This window comes from Trachemys scripta, chromosome 3, assembly GCF_013100865.1.
Source record: "Trachemys scripta elegans isolate TJP31775 chromosome 3, CAS_Tse_1.0, whole genome shotgun sequence".
In the NCBI taxonomy this organism is placed as follows: Eukaryota; Metazoa; Chordata; order Testudines; family Emydidae; genus Trachemys; species Trachemys scripta.
The window spans coordinates 84,093,292-84,118,655 of record NC_048300.1 but is presented as its reverse complement, the minus strand read 5'-3'; the positions used below and the strand labels follow the sequence as shown (position 1 = coordinate 84,118,655).

Sequence of the window (25,364 nt, the reverse complement as noted above, 5' to 3'; positions counted from 1 at the left end):
GCTGATGAGCTGAGCTATCTGTGGTCACCTCATAGACTCATAGACTCATAGACTTTAAGGTCAGAAGGGACCATTATGATCATCTGGTCTGACCCCCTGCATGCTGCAGGCCACAAGACCCTTCCCTGGACTCTGCCGTTGAAGTCCCCAATCCTGTGTTTTAGTGACTTCAATCGGCAGAGACCCTCCTGCTAGTGATCCCTGCCCCATGCTGCGGAGGAAGGCGAAAAACCTCCAGAGGCTCAGCCAATCTACCCTGGAGGAAAATTCCTTCCCGACCCCAAATATGGCGATCAGTAATACCCCGAGCATGTAGGCAAGAGTCTCTAGCCTGACCCTTGTTGGCCATTATACTATTTATGTACTATTGCTTGGTTTTCCTTGGCTACTATGTTTTACCATTAAACCATTCCCTCCATAAACTTATCTAACTTAATCTTAAAACCAGACAGGTCCGTCGCCCCCACCGTTTCCCTCAGAAGGCCGTTCCAATATTTCACCCCTCTGATGGTCAGAAACCTTCGTCTAATTTCAAGCCTGAACTTCCCCACAGCCAGTTTATATCCATTCGTTCTCGTGTCCACATTAGTACTAAACTGGAATAATTCCTCTCCCTCCCTTGTATTTATCCCTCTGATATATTTAAAGATAGCAATCATATCCCCCCTCAGCTTTCGCTTTGTCAGACTAAACAACCCAAGCTCCTCTAGTCTCTTTTCATACGACAGGTTTTCCATTCCTCTGATCATCCTAGTCGCCCTTCTCTGCACCCATTCCAGTTTGAGTTCGTCTTTTTTAAACGTGGGAGACCAGAACTGCACACAGTACTCCAAATGAGGTCTCACCAGCGCCTTATACAACGGAAGCAGGACCTCCTTATCCCTACTAGATATACCTCGCCTAATACCATCCCAAGACCGCATTGGCTTTTTTCACCGCCACGTCACATTGTCGACTCATAGTCATCCTGCGGTCTACAAGGACCCCTAGGTCCTTCTCCTCTTCCATTACTTCTAACCAATGCGTCCCCATCTTGTAACTAAAATTGTTATTAGTCATCCCCAAGTGCATCACCTTACACTTTTCACTATTAAATTTCATCCTATTTCTGATACTCCAATTCACAAGCTCATTCAAGTCTCCCTGCAGAATATCCCTATCCTCCTCCGAATTTGCAACTCCTCCCACCTTCGTATCATCCGCAAACTTTATCAGCCCACTCTTGCAATCGGTTCCGAGGTCAGTTATAAACAGATTAAATAAAATGGGTCCCAAAACCGAACCTTGAGGCACTCCACTAGTAACCTCCCTCCAACCCGACAGTTCACCCTTCAATACAACCCGCTGCATTCTCCCCATTAACCAATTCCTTATCCACCTCTGGATTTTCATATCGATCCCCATGTTTTCCAGTTTAACCAATAATTCCTCATGGGGTACAGTATCAAACGCTTTACTGAAATCCAGGTATATTAGGTCCACCGCATTTCCCTTATCTAATAAGTCCGTTACTTTCTCAAAGAAGGAGATCAGATTCGTTTGGCACGATCTGCCCTTTACAGATTCATTAAATATTATCGCTAATGGGCCTGCTATTTCCCGTGCCAATTCCTTCAGTATTCTCGGATGAAGATCGTCCGGTCCTCCTGACTTAGTCCCATTAAGGCGTTCAAGTTTTGTTTCTACCTCGGATGCGGTAATCCCCCATCCTGTATGCCCCTCTGTAATGGTGCTAGTATCCCTAATACCTTCATTGCCCTCATTAAACACCGATGCAAAATATTCATTGAGATATTGTGCCATGCCTAGATTATCTTTAATCTCCTCTCCGGCTATAGTGCTCTCCACGCTGGGCAAACAGGAAATGAAATTCAAATGTTCGCGGGGCTTTTCCTGTCTACCTGGCCAGTGCATCCGAGTTCAGATTGCTGTCCAGAGTAGTCAGAATGGTGCACTGTGGGACAGCTCCTGGAGGCCAATACCATCCAATTGCGGCCACACTAACCCTAATTCGAAATGACAATATCGATTTTGGCGCTACTCCGTTCGTCGGGGTGGAGTACAGAAATCAATTTAAAAAGCCCTTTATTTCGAAATAAATGGCTTGGTTGTGTGGACGGGTGCAGGGTTAATTCGATTTAACGCTGCTAAATCCGAATTAAAGTCATAGGCCTAGTCTTCACTTACCGGCTGGTCCGGAGGCACGCCATCGATGTTCTGGGATCGATTTATCGCGTCTGGTTAAGACGCGATAAATCGATCCCGGATCGATCCCGGAAGTGCTCACAATCGGCGCCGGTACTCCAGCTCGCCGAGAGGAGTACGCGGCGTCGACGGGGGGAGACTTCCGGCCGTGTCTGGACCGCGGTAAGTCCGGAGTAAGGTACTTCGAATTCAGCTACGTTATTAACGTAGCTGAATTTGCGTACCTTAGTCCGAAGTCCGGACTAAGTGTGGACCAGCCCATAGTGTAGACCAGGCCTATGTTGTTTCTGTTCAGTGATATTTACTATGTCTTAATTTGAATGTTCTCCATTGATGGTTTCTTTTGTACCGAGGTACATTGGAATATGGTTACTGAGGTCTAGAACTATGATCATGTTGCTGGAAGAGATGTTTCTTTAATTCTAACCCTAATTCTAATTCAGTATTTTGCTTAATGTAGACTGTCTGAGTCTGATTCTCTTCTGACTTTTACCAGTTTTATACTAATGTAACTCCGTACAATTAACCATTGTTACTTCTGATCTGCACCAATAGTCAAAGAGAGCCAGACTCTCTATTATAAGGTCATGAGAATGGGCACCATTGTTGGTTATTGTGCTAGAGGTGCCTAATCTGATTTCCCTCAAACATCAGAGTGGATTTTGAACTTCCTTCACAAAAATGCGTAGTTGGTCACAAGTTTTGTGATGCAACACATTTCCGCTGGAAAATGCTGATTTGGATAAATTGAAACATATCATCAAAACTTATGGAAAAAATTATCAAAATGTTTCACTTTTACTTTATCATTTTGACTTTTAGATTCTATTACAATATGTATAATTTAAATTATCATTTCAACTTTAATATTTTATTATAATATGTATAACATCAAAATCAAAATCCTTTTTATCAAAAGGAAACATTTTCAGAATATTTCACTTTTCAAAAAATTCAGAGACTTTGACTTTTTGTCCCAATTCAGGATGAAACCAAATGTCAGAATCTTATAATTTCCCCACAGGATAGAAATTCCAAATTTTGCGTAGCTGCTCTACTAAAATACTTATTGTCCTTCACCTTGTTATTGGAAAGTGAATAGAAATTCCTGGCTGTTTCTTGAGGGGAGAGTTTGTTGTTTTTGTTTTTTTGTGGTTGTGGTGGTAATGGTAGGAAACCCAAATTGGAATCTCAATCCCAGCTTCATCCATTAAGCTCTGTCCTAAGGATGACTTCCTTTCCCCCTTCTGTTGCAGCCCCTTTGCCCTTGAGGTCCTGTAGTACAGCCACCTTCCTGACAAAGACTTGATAAGAACATCTTTTTTTGGACCTTGTCAGTGTTAGGAAAATTGCTGTGGAGCATCATGTGGCACTCTCCCCCTCCCTGGGGCTTTAAAGTTGCTATTTACAATTAAAGTGTTTGTTTTAGATAAGATACTCAGGCTATAACAAGGTCAAGACTTGTTGACTGTTTAAAAATACATAGTTTGTAGAGGGCTATCAGATCTTGTACTGTGTTAAGGGATAAATACGGACAGACCAGGTATAGAAATGGTCAGGCATTTTGAAGAGTATTTTACAATTACTCTGATGACATTGTTTAAATCAGGCTGTAGTGTTTGATTATGTTGGCGTTCCGTGTGATGCAATGTAACATGGTATAAGTGATGTAACAAGATATGCCCTTCAAAATCTAATGTGCTTCGTTTTTAGTCAGAACGTATTAATTCACTTGGTGAATAATTGACCCAAAGAAATTCTGTCAAACAGTACTAAATTATTCACTGGATTTCCAAACCAGCAGGCACTGGCCTTAAATATTTAAGAATCATGTCAAGTAATTTTCTGCACAAAAATATTCCTTTCTGTTGGTATAGGCTCTCTGGAATTTGTTTGCAGATAAGAGGGATGGGCTAGTTAAACAAAAGCCAATCAGTCCTTCAGAGGTGCTAGCACATCTCCCAACTGCCTCACCCCCAAATGTCCTTCATACATACCAAGAAAGAGAAGGTAAACTTTAGTCTTGTTCAACTGCTCGACCCAGACTGATTTAATTTTCTATCAATTTTGCATTGCCTAGCACCCCATGTTTTCAAATGAGACCCACACCATCCAGTTTTAATTTTGTGTTTTTTCATGTAAATTCCATATCAACAGTAAGTACCTCAAGACAGGATGCAGCATCCCATAATGCTCAGCTAAGGTTGTTAGGCACCTTGCTCTTCTATGCCCTCAGGCCTTATAGTACCTCTCTAGGTGTGCATTATGAGATAACAATCTTGCAGGATCAATTTTGGTGTAGAAAATAGGTTTCCTTAAAAGAGGGACACCACTGTAGCAGCATTCAAGTTCTACCAATTACGGTGCCTGACACCTTTCCCCTTGAAGGTTGCATGCCGAATGGGCATAGTGTATATTTTTGGCTTGTTTCAAAAGGATGAGAACAGACATCTGATAGCTTACATTAATTACTCCATTTCCTTCTCCCTGTATACATTTCCAGAATCTAATTGTGGTGCACCTGGCCCCCTGCAGTCTGCCAGGACCCAGGACCCAGAGATTACTATAAAGCCACAGGAGAACAGTTAATTCCCTTTACTGTTGCACAACATTACAAATATATTCCAACAGTCTTTTCATGTTAACATTCATCACCGCTTTAGCATCTGCAGTGTTACTTTACAAGCTCTACTTTACAGCTCCTGTTACTCCTATTAGTCCACTCAATTTTCCACCTGAAATACCACATTTGTCTAGTCGGGGCTTGACATCTATTTTCAGGAGGGGTTGCCTTTAATCACAAGTTTTATTTAATTGTATGTTCTTCTTCTCCTAAAGAATACGCTAGGCAATCTGTTCTGTATTGTCAATCAACCAAGATGCACTTGGCTGCACTTTTGTGTTTTATTATCTTGGCCCTGATAAGGAGGCATTTTTGTGTGTGTGTGTGTGTGCGTGCGCGCATCTCAGGGCATTGAAGTGTAATTGTTTATCTCTTCTTCTGCAGCTTTATTTAGAGTGGAACTCATTGCAATGCCCTCACAAGTGCAGGAATGTTGTACTGGGGTGTGGGAGAGAGAACTGCATTTCTCACTACGATTGCTATTCAAAGCCACCAGTGCTGTCCCTTTGAGATTCTTTTTAAAACAACCAGTCTTAAAATATTAGGTATTCTTTATTTGTAAAAATAAATGAAGAATTCTCCTTTGTCTCCTCTCCCTTAAAGGCATTTAGAACCGGCTTTAGGCAACAGCAAAACCTAATATGACTCCGGTGCACCAGAATTTAATGAAAGAACGGGGAATCCAAACTCAGAACAAACAGTTGTTCTAAATGTGAAACAGAGTTTTTTTCCTTGTCAGAGGGCAAAGAATAACAACAATGAACATAAATGTTTCTACCCACAGCAAAGACAAAAACGCAGGACTTATCTAAGCCTGTATGGTTCAGTACAAATCTGCAGCGTTGTCACAGGTATTGGCACACTTTACAGAATGATGCACTCTGGAGCATCAACTGTGCACCGAGAATTGACCAGTGACTGATTTGATTGGTCTATGTGTCTGTCTACTGCTTTTCTAGAGGACGCATCATTGTGGTATTAAAGCACTGCACCGATCAAGGTCCATAGTGGACTTCATGGAATCTTCTGGGTTCTTTTATAGGGAGCACTGCTTGGGAGTCATGCGCACACGCTGTATACAGTCAGTATTATAGGTGGAGCTGGAAGCAATGGCTATGGTTAAGATTGCCCAACACTTCACATTGAGACTCTGTTTTCAGTTGATGATAACTTTGCCAAATTGTAACCAGCCAGGCTGTTTTTTTTTCCATGCCAGGTGTCGGCCTGAATTTTTTCTAGAGAATTTCATCGAAAATGGTTCAGCCATTTCCGAGAATGAGGTTAGGGAAAAACAGTTTTTTTCTCACTTCATGTGAAAAAATTCTTAAAATCATTTCTTTGAGAAGCAGCAGTTCTTCCATGTTGTGGAGCAGGAACTTGAAATTTGGTCTCCCTCATGACAGGTGTGCCTGTTGCTGGCCCTGTTAAAATCTGTCTAAAGTCTCAGTCCACATATGTTCATTATAGATTTGCTAGTTTGACAGCCCCATTTCTGAAGATTCCATCTACCCTGAGCATGCATGCAAACCTGCATCTCTTTCTGTGGGAACTGTTATCCAGTGTACTGTATCGTACATGTCTGCGTCTAGGTCAGATTGCAGTCGAGGCTAGAGACCTTGCCCTTTATAGAATATTAGGGTTGGAAGAGACCTCAGGAGGTCATCTAGTACAATTCCCGGCTCAAAGCAGGATCAACACCAACTAAATAATCCAAGCCAAGGCTTTGTCAAGCCGGGCCTTAAAAACCACTAAGGATGGAGATTCCACCACCTCCCTAGGTAACCCATTCCAGTGCTTCACCACCCTCCTAGTGAAATAGTGTTTCCTAATATCCAACCTAGACCTCCCCCAGTGCAACCTGAGACCATCGTTTCTTGTTCTGTCATCTGCCACCACTGAGAACAGCCGAGCTCCATCCTCTTTGGAACCCCCCTTCAGGTAGTTGAAGGCTGCTATCAAATCCCCCCTCACTCTTCTCTTCTGCAGACTGAATAACCCCAGTTCCCTCAGCCTCGCCTCATAAATCATGTGCCCCAGCCCCCTAATCATTTTTGTTGCCCTCCGCTGGACTCTTTTCAATTTGTCCACATCCCTTCTGTAGTGGGGGGACCAAAACTGGCACAATACTCCAGGTGTGGCCTCACCAGTGCCGAATAGAGGGGAATAATCACTTCCCTCGATCTGCTGGCAATGCTCCTAATAATACAGCCCAATATGCTGTTGGCCTTCTTGGCAACGAGGGAACACTGTTGACTCATATATCTAGCTTCTCGTCCACTGTAATCCCCAGGTCCTTTTCTGCAGAACTGCTGCTTAGCCAGTTGGTCCCCAGCCTGTAGCGGTGCATGGGATTCTTCTTTCCTAAGTGCAGGACGCTGCACTTATCTTTGTTGAACCTCATCAGATTTATTTTGGCCCAATCCTCCAACTTGTCTAGGTCACTCTGGACCCTATCCCTATTCTCCAGAGTATCTACCTCTCCCCCCAGCTTAGTGTCATCTGCAAACTTGCTGAGGGTGCAATTCATCCCATCATCCAGATCATTGATAAAGATGTTGAACAAAATCGGCACTAGGACCGACCCTTGGGGCACTCCACTTGATACTGGCCGCCAACTAGACATCGAGCGATTGATCACTACCAGTTGAGCCCGACAATCTAGCCAGCTTTCTATCCACCTTATAGTCCATTCATCCAATCCATACTTTTTTAACTTGCTGTCAAGAATACTGTGGGAGACTGTATCAAAAGCTTTGCTAAAGTCAAGATATATCATATCCACTACTTTATCTATATACACAGAGCCAGTTATCTCATCACAGGAGGCAATCAGGTTGGTCAGGCATGACTTGCCTTTGGTGAATCCACTTTTACTGTTCCTTATCACCTTCCTCTCCTCCAAGTGCTTCAAAATGGATTCCTTGAGGACCTGCTCCATGATTTTGCCAGGGACTGAAGTGAGGCTGACCAGTCTGTAGTTCCCTGGGTTCTCTTTCTTCCTTTTTAAAAAGATGGGCACTATATTTGCCTTTTTCCAATCATCCAGGACCTCCCCCGGTTGCCACGAGTTTTCAAAGATAATGGCCAATGGCTCTGCAATCACATCAGCTAACTCCCTCAGCACCCTTGGATGCATTAGATCTGGACCCATGGACTTGTGTATGTCCAGCTTTTCTAAATAGTCCTTAACTTGTTCTTTCACCACTGAGGGCTGCTCCCCTCCTCCCCTACTGTGCTGCAGAGTGCAGCAGTCTGGGAGCTGACCTTGTCTGTGAAGAACGAGGCAAAAAAAGCATTGAGTACTTCAGCTTTTTCCACATCATCTGTCACTAGGTTGCCTCCCTCATTCAGTAAGGGTCCCACACTTTCCTTGGCCACCTTCTTGTTGCTAACATTCCTGTAGAAACCCTTTTGTTACCCTTCACATCCCTTGCTAGCTGCAACTCCAATTGTTAAGTTCATGTGTTTGTAGTAAAAATCCTTACTAGAGCTGGTCAGGAATTTTTTGACCAAACTTTTTTTGGTTAGAAAATTCTGATTTGTCAAAATCAACACCCTATTTTGTCAGCAAGGTTTTGCAGGTCCAGTTTTGAATTTCAAGACAGTGAAAGCTGTCCAGCCAACTCAGGTTAGCCAATAACTAGGCTTGGCAAAACTTAATTTTTATAGTTTTTGATGGATAATATCAATGTTTATTTTTAATCTTTTTGATTTATTTTTTATACATTTTAAATTTTCACAGTTGTGTGAATTTATGGATTTTAAACACTTTTAAATTTTTTATTGATTTAAATTTTCACAGCTGCAGGAAACTGGTGTGTGTGTGTCAGACAATAATGATTTCATGACGGTAAACACTGAGATTCAACAAGTTAAAGCTTTCTAATAGTTAAAACACAAATTATATATTTTGACAGATGTTGACAAACTAAATAGCTTTAAATCAAACTCTTAAGTTCTCAAGCAGCATTTTTCTTACTTTGCCTACTGTAAATTTTGATTATTATTGATGGAAATTTCTGTTGTTTTGTGTGTATGGTGAAATTGACATTTACCAATAAAAATCTAATCCTTCTGAGTCTATGAATAACCCAGGGGTTAGGAGATCCTGCTTTAAGTGTTTGCTCTATATCAGATAGAGCAGGAATTGGAACTTGGGTCTCCTACATCCCAGATGAGGCGTCTAACCCACTAGACTATTGGCTAGTCTGGGAGCCTTGTTCTCTGCCCACTTTTTCATGAAAGGGCTTGCATCAGTGTGAACAGAAATGTTAACCTCAAATTTTTTGTGTGAAATGGAATCTTGTTTTCAAGCCAGCCCTGCTTAGTGCTAACATAGCACCAGCCATCCAAGGCTTTCAAAGGATGGTCTTGTGCTTAAAGTGCTGGGCTAGAGCTAGGAAGCCCCATCAGAGTCTTCCTGTGTGACCTTGGGCAAGTCACTGAGTCTATCTGTGCTTCAGTTCCTCAGTTGTAAAAATGAAGAGAGATAGTACTTTCTTTCTCCCACCCTGGGTCTGTCATGTCTGTTTAAGCTGTTCAAGCAGGGACTATTTCTTACGGTGTGTTTACACCATACCAGGTTATTGAGGCCTCTAAGTGCTACTGTAATAATACTGATGATAAATACTTTGAGAGAAATTCTAACCTGTCCTCCATGGGCTTGGAGGGCCTGGCTTCAGCAGAGCCAGTTCAGTTCTGCTATGCCGAGGAAGGCAGTATTTGGGAAGCCTGCAGAAGAGGGGTGCACCCTCCCACCCAAGTGCCTGCAAAGAACAGTTCTATACAGGCTGTCTTCTGTCAACTAGGGAAGTTGACAGAGCCTCAGAGCTCTGCTTGAGATAGGTTTTGTAGGTGTTATTCCCAGTCTATCCATGGATACAGAAAGGTTAAATAACTTGTCTGAGGTCCAGACTAAGTGAGTGTCAGAGCTGGGATTAAAACCCAGTTTCTTTACTTCCTGTACCTTGCTCCATCCACAAGACTACAACTCCCTTTCCTAGCATGATGCTGTCAAATGGCACATACATTTTGGTGTTCTGTCTGTCAGACTGGTTAGGTGTGAAGGTGTTTAATATAGACCATGTATTTCAAAACATGTTTTGCATCTGAGCTCAGGCCTTGTCTGCCACGAAGAGCCTGGAACAGAATTTTTATGGCTGAGTTACAGACCCTGAAAATGTTTTTCCATGAGAAAGGCTGACAAATCTTTAGAGAAACTACCCTTAAAACCTTCACTATAGCAGCGCTAGCAGGCAGCTTAGTAACATGACTGGATTTACTGTATGCATGCTGGTGGGCTTACATGAGTGTGAAGTAAACATCTTTCGAATGACTTGACGCCAGAGGGGGCATATATGGCATCCTCAGACAGCCTCAGTGAGACATCTGACTGATGAGATATTTAGGTCAGGCACTGAGATACCAAGGTCATGCCACATCCTGTTTCTCTCATACAGCTGGGCCCTGATAAAATAGCAGTTGGTGAGACCACCAATCAGATAAGGTGGCAGTTTGCGACAGTCTCATATTATTGTTAGAGCAAGGGAGGTCCAGATAAGATCAATCAGACACTGGAGTGATTTAGCTATTCCTGAGATTTTTTTTCCTCCTTCCTGAAGACACTTTACATAGCCGGTTTTTTGAATATGAATGCAAGGAGCACTCATGTAATCTTTTAACCATTCTCAGAGCAAAATACAAGGGTTGATTTATGGGCTGGATTACTGAGAAACAGTAATTCTTTGCTCTTTATGATGTTTTGTCAGAAGGTGCAGTACCCTGCAGTCAGAACAGCATGATTTCAAGTAGGTTTTACAAAAGGGTCTATAGACTGGGATGGCGGCGAGTAGGACAGCTCCTATAACAGAGCAGTTAATAAGTCGCAAGCACATAAATCATGCGACAGGTATTGAGTTTAACAGGGCAAGGCAGTAGCTTTTAAAAACAGCAATTTAAGTTACTACCCTGTAGAAAAAGGCTGACTGAATGCCACAGATTTTTTTTTTTTTTTGCCACAAGTTGCAATTAAGCTTTTTGTTTTTGCTGTCAAAAGATTTCATACATGTTTTGGGAACCCAAAGGAAATGGATGGGGGAGAAGAGCTCAATGTGATGCCTAAAGCAGAGTCTGTACTTCTCACTTTGAGGGACATTGTTCATTTTAGTTCCAAAGCTACCTACGCTGCAAGCAAACTTATTTGGTATTGTCGAAAACTATTTACATCAGAAATGAATCATAAAATAGAGATTATAGAAAGTTATTTACACTAAAGGAACTGTTCCCATAACATTTTACTTTTCCTGCATGATTCATTGTTTTGTGTTCTTCATTTTGGGTCTTTGTCACACACTGGCTCACACATTTGTGCCTTGGCAAGATGAGAGGCATGGAGGAGGCCAAAATAGAACAGTGCAAAGGATCCAGACCCCTGTCTCTTCTTCTGTCCCTAGGCGGAGTCAATAGGTGATGTCTCGAGAGTGTTCTCATGAATGCAAAATTGGGGTTGCCTGTGTCCCATGTCCTGCTCTATCACCAGCTAGTGCTGGTCCAGATGCAGTTTATGGTCCTGTTTATTTTTAACACAAACCAAATTTTTACTTTCATAGAAATTTTTCTTAATTTTTTGGGGTTTCATCAAAACCTTGCAAATTGAAAAATTTCAGATAAACTGAATTGCTTTGGTTGCTGCAAAACAATTTTTATTTTTTTTTAACAAAATTAAAAAAAATTAAAACTGACGCTTCCCTATGAAACTTCTCTTTTTGATGAAAAAACATTGTGAATTAAAATTTTAACCCGCTCTACTTTTACCTTTCATAGACACGGATTCCCTCCCCTACATCTGCACAGTGTAGGTTCAAGCACTGTATATAGCATCACCTAGTGCATTATGCAAGAATTTTTTTCTTTCAGAATCTCACACTGCTTTCTAACAAGTAGCAAATAGATTCGTTACATATTAAATGTTAGTTATGGGGATAAATCCATGTGCATTTCCCCAATACCATGTTATCAGGCCAAGTTTGTGGTGGTGACTTATTTTTACATCCAATCCTGACAATATCAGTAGAGGTAAATAGTTCTTCCAAGGAGATTTGTAGCATTTCAATACACGGCATCTCGTCAGTAAAATCTTGTGAGATAATTTTCAGTGTGGGTATTTGGTCCCCATTATAATATATTAGGCTTTCTAACCAATGAAACAAGGGCCTGGACATTGCTATTCTTGAATACACAAAAGGTCCATCCAGCTCAGTATACTGTCTCTGACAATGATCAATGTCTGGTGTTTCAGGGGAAGGCAACCGCTTCTCCCCCTTAAAATGCAGCTAACAGCAGTGCAGTGCAACTAGAGAAACTTACTCCAGATCCTAGGCTAATAATCAGCAAATGCCAAGAAGCAAAAGGTGAAGAGCCCAATTATGTGAATCTGCGCTGAGAATAATAAAACAGAACTGCACAATCAATGTTGTCTGTTTCTATAGTATGTCTGGAAGTGAAGCTTTCAGGCCAGTAGATTGGAGGAAGGGCTCCATCTTGTGAATACAGCCAAAGTTTTTGGAAATGGGTTGTATAGGCAGGATGTCGGACGTGTCTGTAAATTGCCAGCTTCTCTGTACGGGGGGATGCTAGCTGCAGGTTGAGTATGTTCTTCCTTTTATAGGATGTATGTGTTTATCGGGTCAGATCCTCACCTGGTGCAAATCAGCACAGCTCTGTCCGCAGTGAGGGAAACTGGCAAACTCCATCGAAGACAGAGGAACGACACCGATTTTCTCCAGCTGAGGATCTGACCTACTGTGTTTCAATTGTCGTTGCTGGTTGTATCTGGAGGGTTCTTTGTGGAACTTTTATGGACTCAAGAAGATGCTTACTAGCTCTGGAGCTGGTTGAGTACCATTAGTCACTTAATAAATGTCATGACGTTTTCCATATTAATTATTATTTTTAATATTCACTTAGCCATACAGCTGGGCTAATACAAGAAAAAATGTATTTAGGAAATTTATTTGGCAAATTTTGTGGATTTTTTTAAAAGAAATTATTTGAATTTTATGTTGTTGTTCTGCCGGTTGTTGCCTCTCTGTAATTCCTCTTCACATCATATTCACAATCAAGCTGTCCACCAACCAACAAAGCTCTGACAGATATGCTAGTCTATTACATTTGTATTTGCTTCTCAGTGAAAACCCTTTTTCTTAGTCCATTTCATCGCTTAGGTTCCAGGATGGCTGACAGGATACAAATATATGCGTGAGGGGTGGCCTTCTCCGCCAGGCTCTGCTCCTGCAAACTTTTATGAGCGAAGCCATTGACACCCCACCATCAAGACTGTGTGGATAGTTGCTGTGCCCACTTTTCTCCATTCTTTCTGTAGACAGGGAAATCCTGGCCCCATTGAAATCGGTGGCAAAACCTCCACTGACTTCAATGGGGCCTGGATTTCACCTGAGGACCAGAGGGATAATAAACATCAGAGGGTAAGGAGATTGAGGTGACCTACTCCTTCTTTCTGAGACAGCAGGAATCCTTCATCATGACAGACGTCAGATACTCTTAGCACAGTGCCAGTGCTTAACAAATAACATAACTCATTCTCAATCACACCCCTGCTCCTTTATACTGCATAAGGCGAACCTAACTCAGTCTCTTCTCAGGACTCTTTTATTTTGAGTCTACAATGCAGTTAATACAAAAGTATTTCTTTTTTCCACATTCAGAGTTTGAATAATGGGATTGGGTTTTGTGTGTGTGGTTATTTGTTTATTTTTCAGAAGATGGAGGATCACAAATGCACAAAGTAGTGCTATAACTGAGAATATATTAATAGCTCTGCTAAGAGAATAACAAAGGTTCTGTTAACAAACCCAGATATGAATGAAGTACAAGGAAGTAAATTATACCAAACAAGAATCTGTGTCCTGTTTTTCCCCCAGGTTCTTTAAAAGGGTCTGAAACTTTCTCCCAGTAGTTGCTATGTAAAGAATTTTGGTGCCTATGTAGAAGCATCTGGACCTAAATATTTGAAATCAACAAAAACATGAAACAAACTACCCATCTGGAGTTTCCAAATACAGCCACAACTACTGGAATTCATTAAGTGCCTTCATCTGCAAAAGTGAATGCCTCATTTGTTTCAGCTTATCTATCATCTTCCGTTTAAGATGCACACAACCCTCTTTAGTGATTTTGTTTTGTTTTTCATTTTCCCCCCCCTCCTAATCAAATTGGAAATTACTCAGGCTGGGTGAACTGGTGACTCAACTAGAAAAGCCTTTTTGCAAAATTCTTAAGTCCCAAAATTTCAGTGTGTTGGAATATGAATACAGGATCCAGCAAACTGCATATGTATAACTGGCCTTGCTTCTTATCCAGCACCTCCCCACCCCCAGAAAAACCATACACTGAAAGAATGTTATGGTTGCAGAGTAGGGTATGAAAAAGGCTGCCGAATGAACATTGCATGGGCAATTTTAATTGTGTCATTTCTTAACTTTGGAGTGCTTGACTTTTCAATCTCAACATTCTTTTAATGTTTTTTTGGAAGTAAATGCCCAATATTTTTAAAACAAACTGAAAAAAAATACCCCCATTTCTATCATGAGGAACCATATTGACCCCCAACTCTGGTTATTTAGGATATGTCTACAGTGCAATAAAAAACCCGTACCTGGCCTATGTCAGCTGACTCAGACTTGTGGGCCTTGGGCTGGAAGACTATAAAAATTGAAGTGTAGACATTTGGGCTCAGGCTGGAACCTGGGCTTTGAGACCCCATGAGAGGGGAGGGTCTCAGAGCCCAGGCTCCAGCCTGAGCCTGAATGTCTACAATGCAATTTTATAGCCCCACATCCTTGAGCCCCAGTCAGCTGACTGAGGCTTTGAGACTCAATGTCGTGTGTTTATCACAGTGTAGACATATCCTACCAGGGTACAGACCTCTAGATCCACAGCACAGACATCTACCAATTGAACTAATGCAGTAACTGATAGAGGATAACAGCCTACTACTGCTATGTGGACCAGCTGGTTGAGGGGAAGGGTGGATTTCACAGGTATTTGCTGAAAGCAAAAAATATAGAGATGCGGAAATCCTGGGTTCAATTCCAGGTTTTGGAGGGAGTGATCTATAATGGTCATAGATCATTCTGCCCCTGTGTCCCAGCCTGTACATGTCGCCCTCTGCTTCCAACGATCCCCGGCTCTTGTCTCCCTCTGCTCCTATCTACCCCACCCCATTCCAAGCTACTGCCCTCCTCTGCGCCTATCTACCTCCTCTCCCTCATCTACTATCCAGCGCCCTGGCTGCTGCCCTCCATGCTTCCATTCCACTTTGCTGTCCCTCACCCTCTGGCTCCGAGTCCTGCAACACCCTGTGTCCCTCTGCCAACTTCCTCATCTCTCTGCATTCCAGTCAGGCAGCTTCCTTCCTTCTCCATGCTAGATGGGCACCAGCACTGGGAGCACTGATAGCACAGGCGAGACAGTCTGTCTGCATTGTCCCCAGCATCATGAAGCAATGACAGAGAAAGTCCAGCTCCACCCTGATAAGGAACATGCTCATTGCTGTCCTGCAGATGGACTCTCCAAGTCCCTGCTCCAAATCAAGCTGGAGCTTCTTGACAGAATGCTTGTAAAAATTCTTTGAACATGGTCAGAGCAATATATTCCAGAAACCCTCCCCTGCTGCCAAATCTCATTCTTGGAAACAACTGAACTCTTGTACCTGAAGCTTTCAAAAACAATTCAGCCTGGCATGGAAAATTCAGCCCGAACAGTTAAAGTTTGACAAAGGTATTAGCAACAGACAACGGTCTTAAAATGGAAAGTGTTGAGTAATCTTAACTCTAGGCAATGCTACCAGCTCTGCCTGGAATGCCAGCAAAGGCCTATAATGTGACATATAGTAATAGCACCATGCTGAATGATGTAGAGGTGCTCTACTTCAGTGGTATTTCCAGAAGGTAGCATGCTCTACAGAGCTGCCATGGAGTGTAGGTAGGCACTCTGCCACCTTTAAAGAAGATACAGTATGCACTCTGCTCTCTCACCAGCCCAATCTTCTGACTGACTGGAGAGGGGACAGGATCCTACCTCCTTCCTGCCCTTCCCCACCCCTTTGTACAGTTCTTGTGCTTCCTGAATACGATGACTTCCATTGTGTCCTGATACGGCCCTCAAATTAGGCACTTTCGCCTTCCTTTACACATCCGTGCAGGGGGCAAACACAGGCTGATCTTAAAAATCTTTGCCCAACATCAGCCAACAAGTTTATGCTCAATATGAGGAATTGGCCAATGTGTCACTAACAGAGAGGAATGATAGTCCAATGGTTAAGGTGCTAGGCTGGAGCCACAGGTTCAGTTCCTTACTCTGCTGCAGGCTTCCCGTGTGACCTTGGGAAGATCTCTTGGCTTCTCAGTGCTTCCTTCTCCATCTATTCAATGGGGATAATAGTACTTCCCTTCTTCTCAGGGGTTGCTGAGAGGGACTCGTACTACGGTAACGGAGGTAGATCCGTGTGACAAACATTGGTGGCTGTGGGTCTGCTGAGCAAAACTGAGCCTCCTTTCGTGTTATTTCCTGCTTCTGTTTCCCTTCTTTTTCTTCTGTCGTTTTCTTACCTTCCTGTGCTCTGCCTTTGCCATCTCAATTTAGACTTCAGTGCTATATTTACAGTTTTTAGAGGCAGTCCAATCCAGTATGTGGGAGTATATTTATGCCAACTTGTGATATATCCCAACACCTACATCAGTATATGTTTAGTGAATAGATGCACTTTTGCAAAGCTATTTCTGTTTCTTTGTTTAAAATTAATGTGTACTATTTAATGAGTTTCAGTTTAAAAAAAAAATAAAGGCAGAAAAGGTAAATACCCTAAATTCTTGTTGCTTTCTTAAGCAATAAGTCTTCTTAGGCCCAATTGCAAGGGGAGCAAATTACTCCAAGATGTTCTCAAGAACGGAGTTAGTCACTGATTTTTATACTTGTTTTCTGCCCTCCTATTTGGTGTGGATTCTATATAATTTTAATAAAAGGGCTCATTTTTTTCATTGTAATGTCTCTTTAACACTGTGGGAGTTATAAACACTGTAATAATTTTACCACTTTCATATTTAAAAATAATATGCCCTCTAAACATTTACAGTCAAGATTTGTTTTCCTTCAGATGTGTAAATAACACATAGTAATTTGCATCTCATGCATAAATCTCTCTCCTGTTGAATGCAAATTAAAAACAAAAAATAACCTTCCCTCACTTTTTTTTCACCTTCTCATATTTATGGCAATTTAGCTTGGTAATTCTTCCAAGCAGAATTTGAGGGGTTATATGTGTTTTTTTGTTAATTTTTTTTGTTTTAAATCTCTTTTTGCAGTTTTCTTCCACTGAATATTAAGAAGTTCAGAATCGATTTTGCAGCCCTAATGAAAGTATTTCAGGCTTTATGTATCCCAGATGAACGCATTTTAAATATTGGGTGTGGGTGTGGGTACGTGCCTGCGCACGGACGCACCCGTCTGTCTCTTTTTGGGATTCAAATGAATTCAGTTTCTTGGTTCCTTGTAGAACAACATCAGTGCAAGTTTAATCAATTTCAATTTGCTGGCAAACCAAAACCAAGGCATTTATCAGGACGAATCTTGATGGACTGAATGGGCATTTCTTGCTGCTGAAGACTCTTCTTGAAATTTCATGTCATTCACCTGAAAGTTGTTAGAGCACGGAATTACAAGAAGCTCTTTTCTGTCTTGCACTGATCATGTTGTCTGGTGAAACCCTAAGGGCTGTTTTACTCTCTGAGTTTCCTGCACTGGTAGTTTCTGTGCCTACTGATCAGTTTCCTGGGTCTCAGCCCAGGAAAAAATACTTTCTCTGGGGAGTCTGTCTGCCTTTGTAAAAATGTGACAAAAATATCTCATCTAGTCGTCTTCCTCAGCTGTGATTGACTCAGTGTAAAGCATTTGGTGAGGCAGTGAATGAAAGGCACTATCTAAAATAAATTGCGTGGCATTGGTAGCTACACCCAAGAAAGATGTGTTGCAGCCGAGCTAGCTCCCGTTTGTTGGTTTTGGTGTGCTGTTCACATCAAGGGTAGCATATCCACGACAGCCAGTGATATGTGCACTAAAAACTCCCCAGCTGTCTGAGGCAGGAGTTATTTTAGTGGTCAGTTCTAAAGGCCCTGATGAGCTATGGGTGAGCGTTTCCTCAGCTGCGGCCTGCACACAGCACTGCTAATTTTAAATCACAGCAAAGAAAGGAAAGGACGTGGCAGTGGAATGATCGCAGCTGCTCATCGCAGGGAGGCAAGCAGCACTTGTGTGAGGAGAAAGAATGCTGGACCTCCCAGCTTACTCCCACAGGAGATGACAGAAAAAAACATTTGCTCCCATCCCTCTGCACTTTAAAAAATAAATAAATCTGCAAATGCTGTGTTTTTTCCAGAGGTGTTTCTGGTTTTAATCTTGGCTCTTGCTGCATGGATACCCATCCCCCTCACAACATTGAATAACATCAGGCCTGATTATGCTGTCACTTAAAGTTGTGTAAATCAAGATTAACTCCACTGAAGTTAATGGGCCTGACCCTCTACTACCTTGTGTAGTCATTTCACAGATGCAAAATGAACACTACGGCAGCATTCTGGCATCCACTCTGCGTCCACGCAAAGCACAACACACATGGAGGACTGCGCCCAGTGGAGCTACCTTGATGCCAAGGTGTTGTGGAGAGAATCAGGCTCACCGCTTTATCTGGCTTCTTATCTGCTAGTATATTGTTTTATGGTGCTCTATAACTGTGTTTGAAATTGCTCTACAGCAGACCAGGCGCCTTGGTGGGAGGGAGAGGCTGCTTTATCAGTAAGATTATTGTTCATAATTACGGTTTTGCAAACAGTTGAGCACAGGATCTTGTGTATCTGGAATTGATCGTGGAGGGTTTTATTTATCTGCAAGATATGGCCAAGACAAAGAACTGAAAACCCCACGTGCCTGTAAACAATTGCTATGATTGTGTGTAGTCTGCTTCTCACCGGCAGGCAAGTGAATGGCCAGATGTGTCTGTTTTGAAATCAGTTTTTCAGGAACCGTCACTTGTTTGGCTCTTAGCAGGGACCTAGTTGGGCACCCCTCAGCTGCCCCTCACCCACTGAAATCAATGGGAGTTTTAAGTGGGCTGTGAATACAGCACATGGCAATAGGCTGCCTGTTCCCTTTCTTCCTGTTGTGTCATTGCTTTGCTGGGGTTAGTCCAGCTGACTCCAGGATACCAAACCCCATTGCAGGAATTCAGAGCAATGCAGAGCGTCCGCCACAATCTCTGAATTCAGACCTTGCTCTCTAGCTGGGTACTCTGCTATCAGTGAGGCTGGTAGACATCGCTGGCTGGAAGTTATATGAGCAAGTCCGTTAATGTTTGCCATTATATAGGAACTTGCATCTGACATCTCAAAGCTCATTTAAATAATTATTTAAGCACAGCACTCTTGTGGGCAGGGCATCATTATACCTATTGGATAGGTTGACAAACTGAGGCACAGAGCAGTTAAAATGACTTGGACATAGCAGAGCTGAGCTAGGAGTCATGACTCTTAATACCTTGCTTTAACCTCTTGACTCTAACCCATCCCTTCCCGTTAGAAGTGATTGGTAATTCATACCATTGGCTCTTGGAATGGCAGTGGTAATTTTGCTGTCCTTAGGTACCCAGCACATAAATCACTATTTTCCTTCCACCTTAATGTATGAAACATCTATAACCACAAGTGAGATTTTGAAGCACTGGGTCTCACCTCTGTCTCCTCCTTCCATCTGGTTAGAAGTGAGGCTGTATTCTATTCTGTTTTTAATCAGGATTGATCAGATACAATACATATTTAGATTGCACAGTATATTTTTGTTTTTGGGTGTTTTTGCTGCAGCTTCTGTTAGCAGATCACATCCTTATTTCACACTTGCTTGTCAGGTGCCAGCTCTACAGGCAAAGGTGAATGTGGCCAGAGAGTAGAACACAAGTTTCCATTGCTTAGATCGGAGGAGATGACAGATAACATGATCCTGACTTCCGAAAGTCACGGACAGCTCTGAGACTGGGTAACCTGAGCCGTGACTTGTGCCGATCAGAGAACAACGACACTCGGTGGGTTTGTAGCACAGACATAGCTGGGTGGGGTTTCATTCTTTGAATGTTTTTCCAGTTGGCGCTATATTGGATTCTAATTCCTTTAACCTCGGAAGGATATTCAATGTGGATGTGGGGAATGGCTTGGGAGCATGAGAGGTTCTTTCTTTCATTTATCAGACACAGTTAGACAAAGGAAAAACAGGCTGATTTCAAAGCTGGTTTTATGTGTTTGAATTTTTGGATGGAGAAGAGATAAGGCCTTGAGTAAATTATAGCCTTGAATTATGTCATGAAGACCTTGATATTCTAGGGTTTTATTGCATCCTAAATTGTATACTTTCCTGCTCTTCCCGGGGTTCTGATTTCATCTCATCACATGACTTTAGGAAAGTCAAAACTCTCTTATCAACAGGGTTCGTAAACTTCAGGGAAGCTTCTAATTTATAATATTTGTTTCCAATGGATTTTTACCAAGGTTCATCCTCATCCAAATGCCATTGCTGATGTCTCAGAGGTTCTCAAAAAGTTGTCCATGGAGGTCTATGGAGAAATGACTAGTGACAGGGCATCGGCTTCTCCACTGGGTCTTAAGCTGCTAAATTACATTTAAAGACACTAAACGTACATGAAATATCTTCCTTTACCATATAAGCAATTGTGGTCATTGCCACAGGGCTGGTATGTGATTGTGAATATTGAGGAGGGGATCAATGTAACTGGGAATAGGAATGTCTCTGTGTTAAAATGCGGTCCACACTATGAAAGCCCTAGCACATGGTGTTCCTCCCACACAGTATAGTCCTGTGTTGATCCAGGTTTGATTTACATAGTAAATCTTATTTGTGAATTTATAGACTGTGGATTTATAGACTTTGAAGGAAGGATTGTACCAGGCTATTTATTTAAAGGCTTTTTTCATGGCTTTTGAGATGTAATACCTTATTTACAAAAATCCCTGAGTGGCAGCAGCTCTACAAGCACACCATACTTATAATACATTTCACATTATCAATAAAATGTTGCAAGACATGTCATAGATCTTATTAATGTAACTGTAAATTATGGGTACAAGTCTGACCTATCTGCTGATAGATTAGGAGCCAGGCTTGGATTGCTAAACAGTAGTGGGAGGCTCAGGGCGTCACGAAACAAAGTGTTTCAAGTGCCGCCTTGGTATTTCACCACTAGATCAGTCAGAGTGTACCTTGAAAGTGAGCAGAGCAGACACTCCCTTTTCAAGTTAAAAACAGTAAAAGTGGAAATCATTATTGACTCCTCTTCTTGCTCCATTTATAATAAACATTGATCCTGATTGCGATTCAGGTCGTTCCCGAAGCCCTGCATTGCCTGCAAGAATAAGTGTTTACCCTCCTCTGATACAAGCATTAAAACTAAAATGTTTTGAACCCCCAAGATGTCTAAACAGAAACCGCATGATTGTGTAGCTGTAACACTTCAAGTGTTTGCCTTTAGGCCCTGATTTTACATCAGGATCCGCTAGACTGAACTCCTGGCCGGTAAGGGTGTAAATATTGACATACATGGGAGTCCAGGCATGTGCAAGGGTCTGTGCTAGCAGATCCTGATCCTGGGCTTTGGATTTGTAAACTCATTCCTTGTGTACAGTCTGTGAAGCACTTTGCACACTTGTGCATGCTATAAAATAATGTATTGAGTTTATATAATGCTTTCCATCAAAGATCATGACACCCTTTAGAAACTACTTTAGACCTTAAAACAGCTGGGTGGGGTAGGAAGCATTATCCCCATTTTAGTGCTGGGAAAACTCAGAAACAAGAGAAAATAAGTGACTAGCCTGAGGATACAATGGCCAGTGTTAGGACCAAGAATAAAACCCTGATCTCCTGACTCCCAGTCCTATGATTTCTCCTGAAATCATAGAACCAAAGGGTTAGGAGGGACTGCAAGAGTCATCTAGTCTAACTCCCTGCCAAGATGCAGGATTTGTGGTGTCTAAACCATCCAAGACAGATGGCAATCCGGTCTCCTTTTGAAAACCTCCAGTGAAGGAGTTTCCATAACCTCCCTAGGCAGATTGTTCCATTGTCCTACTGTTCTTACAGGTAGGAAGTTTTTCCTGAAATTTAATCTAAAGCTGCTGTGCTATAGTTTGACATTGCCTCTTGTCCTGCCCTCTGTGGCAAGAGAGAACAACTTTCCTCCATCTATTTATGGCAGCCTTTCATGTATCTGAAGACCACTATCATGTCCCCCTTTAATCTCCTCTTTTCTAAATTAAACATAGCCCGTTCCTTCAGCCTTTGCTCATATGGTTTGCATTTCATCCCTTTGATCATCTTTGTTGCTCGCCTCTGGATCCTTTCCACTTTCTCTACGTCTTTTCTATACATTGATGGCCAAAATTGGACACAGTACTCCAGGTGAGGCCTTTCTCCTGTTAGCGGGATGAAATAAGATACATCTCCCCCAGACCTGCCTATTTTAAAAAATGTATTTAAACAACCCTGGGACAACTCTTGTTCTGTTTTGTTTTCTGCTTCCTGTTCCTAGCAAGGACACTAACTAGAAGTGCCAGCCCCATTGCCCCAGAGAAAGTCTCCTCTTGCAGCATTTCTATTAAATCTCTGGATTGAGCACAGAATTAGGACCAAGAGAGTAATCTTGCATTGACCAGGGACACAGTGTAAAACATGTGTCCAGCTGGTCAGTAAGCCAGCATACACCACTGGGTTGTTAGTAATGTTTATTCTCCTGAAGTGGACAGTCTTTTTGCTGTTAACAAAAAAGTAACTTAGTCCCTCTCAGGTCAAATTAAGAGAACACAGACATGCACTGTAATCACAACTCATTCTCTATCCCTGTTCACTGATCAGTAATAATTACCTTTTGGGAGGAGGTGGAGGGAGATAACCTCAGAGCTTTTCAGGTTAATTATTTCTCTGCTGTGCTCCATAAAGACACCAGTATTTTAATAACAGCAACCTTTTTGTGCCAAAGGTCCTTTGAGACTTGAAATTGGCAACAACAAAATAGCATATATCTTTAGACAATAACAGAATAAGTCATTGCGCTGGGAAAAAATGATATAATTTTTTTTTTTGCAAGTTTAAGAAGATCCGCTTTTACTCCTACAAGCTCATACACTAAATAAATCCCGGCACCAATAAGTGCACCCGTCAGGCTTCCACTGAGGTTTCCTGTCTCTTTATGTTAACCTTAATGTTTATTATGCCTAAAACGGAGAGTATCTGCTTGTCAAGAAGCCAGAATAATGACATTTTGTGCTATTATTCTAATGTGGTTTTGCTGTGCATTTTCTTTAATTATTTGCATGAATAATATCATTATGCATTCATGCCAATACAATGCTGATAATTAATTTACAGGAAGGCAATTTCTTAATGATTTTGATGTCAATGTTAATAGCAATATCTGATAGTTGATCTGTGTGGCGCTGACATAAATTTGACTTTTAATGCATGAATGCCAACACAAACAGTGGCACAGAATTACACTGGAGAAAAATAAACATCCACTGGGTAAAAACATCAGTGGAACCCTTCTCCCGAACCTTGCTTGATTATGGGTTTCAAAGCTCAAAAACAAAATCCGGGTCCCTAGACCTGTTTCATGTCTTTTTGTTGTTGTTTTTGTTTTGTTTGTTTGAAATCATCTTGACAATCTGGCTTTAAGAAGTTCAAAATAAATAACATGTAGGCCTATGTATTAAAGTGGCACATGAATTCTATATATTAAAAAAAATTAAGCTCATGTATTGAGATTTCATTTTTTCTTTCTGGTATCAAAAGCCTGACCTGCATTCCATACCCAAAACTCCTACTGAAGCCAATCAAGGAATGCAGGATTAACCTGAGCATGATCTTTACCTGTTCTCTGAATTTTCCAAAGCTCACAGGATTTTGTAGTTACACAACTTACCTGAATGTCAATGCAGTAGCATTTGTGTGGGAGTTATTACTATTAATACCAATAAAAAATGAAAGATGTGCAATATATTATAAAGTTATGCAAAAATCTGTAGTCAGCACACCTACTTTAGGCTTTTTAGTGTTGCAAGTGTGAATATAGATGTGTGTGTCTATACACGTGAATACATACACACATAAGTATTATAATAATAAAATGAATACACTATAAAATGCACATTCTGCATCCAGTGTCCCTGTACTTTGAAGATCTCTCAAGAAGTTTATAGGGACTTTTATTTACCAGTTAAATATTTTAGCACACCTTGCTCTTGGTAAATGTATTTGAAACAAATTATGGTAGCTATAATATGGTTGTTATTGTTTTTATTTTTACAAAAGCAAAGCCATAGTCCATAACACAGAACCTGACATGATGTTTGTTTCCACCTGTTTCAGCCAGTTAAATTTATAGATAAAATGTTAAAAACAAAATTGATCCTGTCATGCATTGCAGCCTGTTCTCCACGTAGCTTTTCATCAATGGTAACCACCGAGTGAGTGCACACTTCACCCTATATGGTGAGGAGATAATTATATCGTCTCAATTAGACTCTCAATCGCTGAAGTATAAACAGCTAGTGGTGCAGAACCAGTTCATCTGCCTTTACAGTTGCAGTAACCTTTCCTTTAACTTTAACTTCCACAGGCATATTATTCATGGCCATATAAAAACAACTGCTTCTCTTCAAGGCTGTATGACCTGATTCCTTCTGGTATTTTCATATATATCTAGAACAGAAGAACATTTCACATGTTTATTCCCCTGCTCCCCCACCCGTCCCAAAAAAGCAAGCAAAGTTAAGCACTGAATCTGCAAAGGGTGGACCCTTATAATCTGCCTAGCCCTATTGAAGTTAAGGGGGCTCTGTCCAGGAGTAAGTGTCCCATGTTTTTGTGGATCCATGTGCGGGCTCGGGCTCGTAAAAGACCAGTTTGAGAAAATGAAGAGGTGATGAAATATAAAAGCAGCCCTGTTGGATGAATCATTTAAATGGCTGTGTTAAATAATTCCCAACTGAAGATAACTTTGGACCTAAGTGTGACGGTACTTCCCATAAGGCTTTATGGGAATATGACATAAATGGAATATGTTTTGTGCTGCCTGTGTCATGTAACATATCTCTGTAAAGGTTATGGTCTACTATATCTATTCATCCTATTTGTACATATATATCATTTTCTACTTGAGGTTAAGAATATGGGCTGTATACTTGCTTAATTTCTAAGTAAGCTTTGTGAGGCATTTGGTCAGCTTCTTTAGGAAGGAATTTGCAAGGTTAAGTACCCACTCAGGAAGCACTTGGGGAACAATGCATCTTGGAATGCTCCAATCCACATAGGAAGTCTTCCTGGAGACATACAAGATACCATGTGGACAACGGCTTCTGCCTGTAAAGACAGTGAGTCATGCATGGGTATGTGGCTTGCCCATGTG

At 41.6% G+C, this 25,364-nt stretch overlaps 1 long non-coding RNA gene across 2 annotated transcripts in view; it reads left to right on the top strand.

The window, feature by feature from the left end:
- Positions 1–25,364, top strand: part of LOC117874774 — a 65,879-nt gene that overhangs the window by 20,964 nt on the left and 19,551 nt on the right. The gene's annotated exons all lie outside the window — the stretch shown is intronic.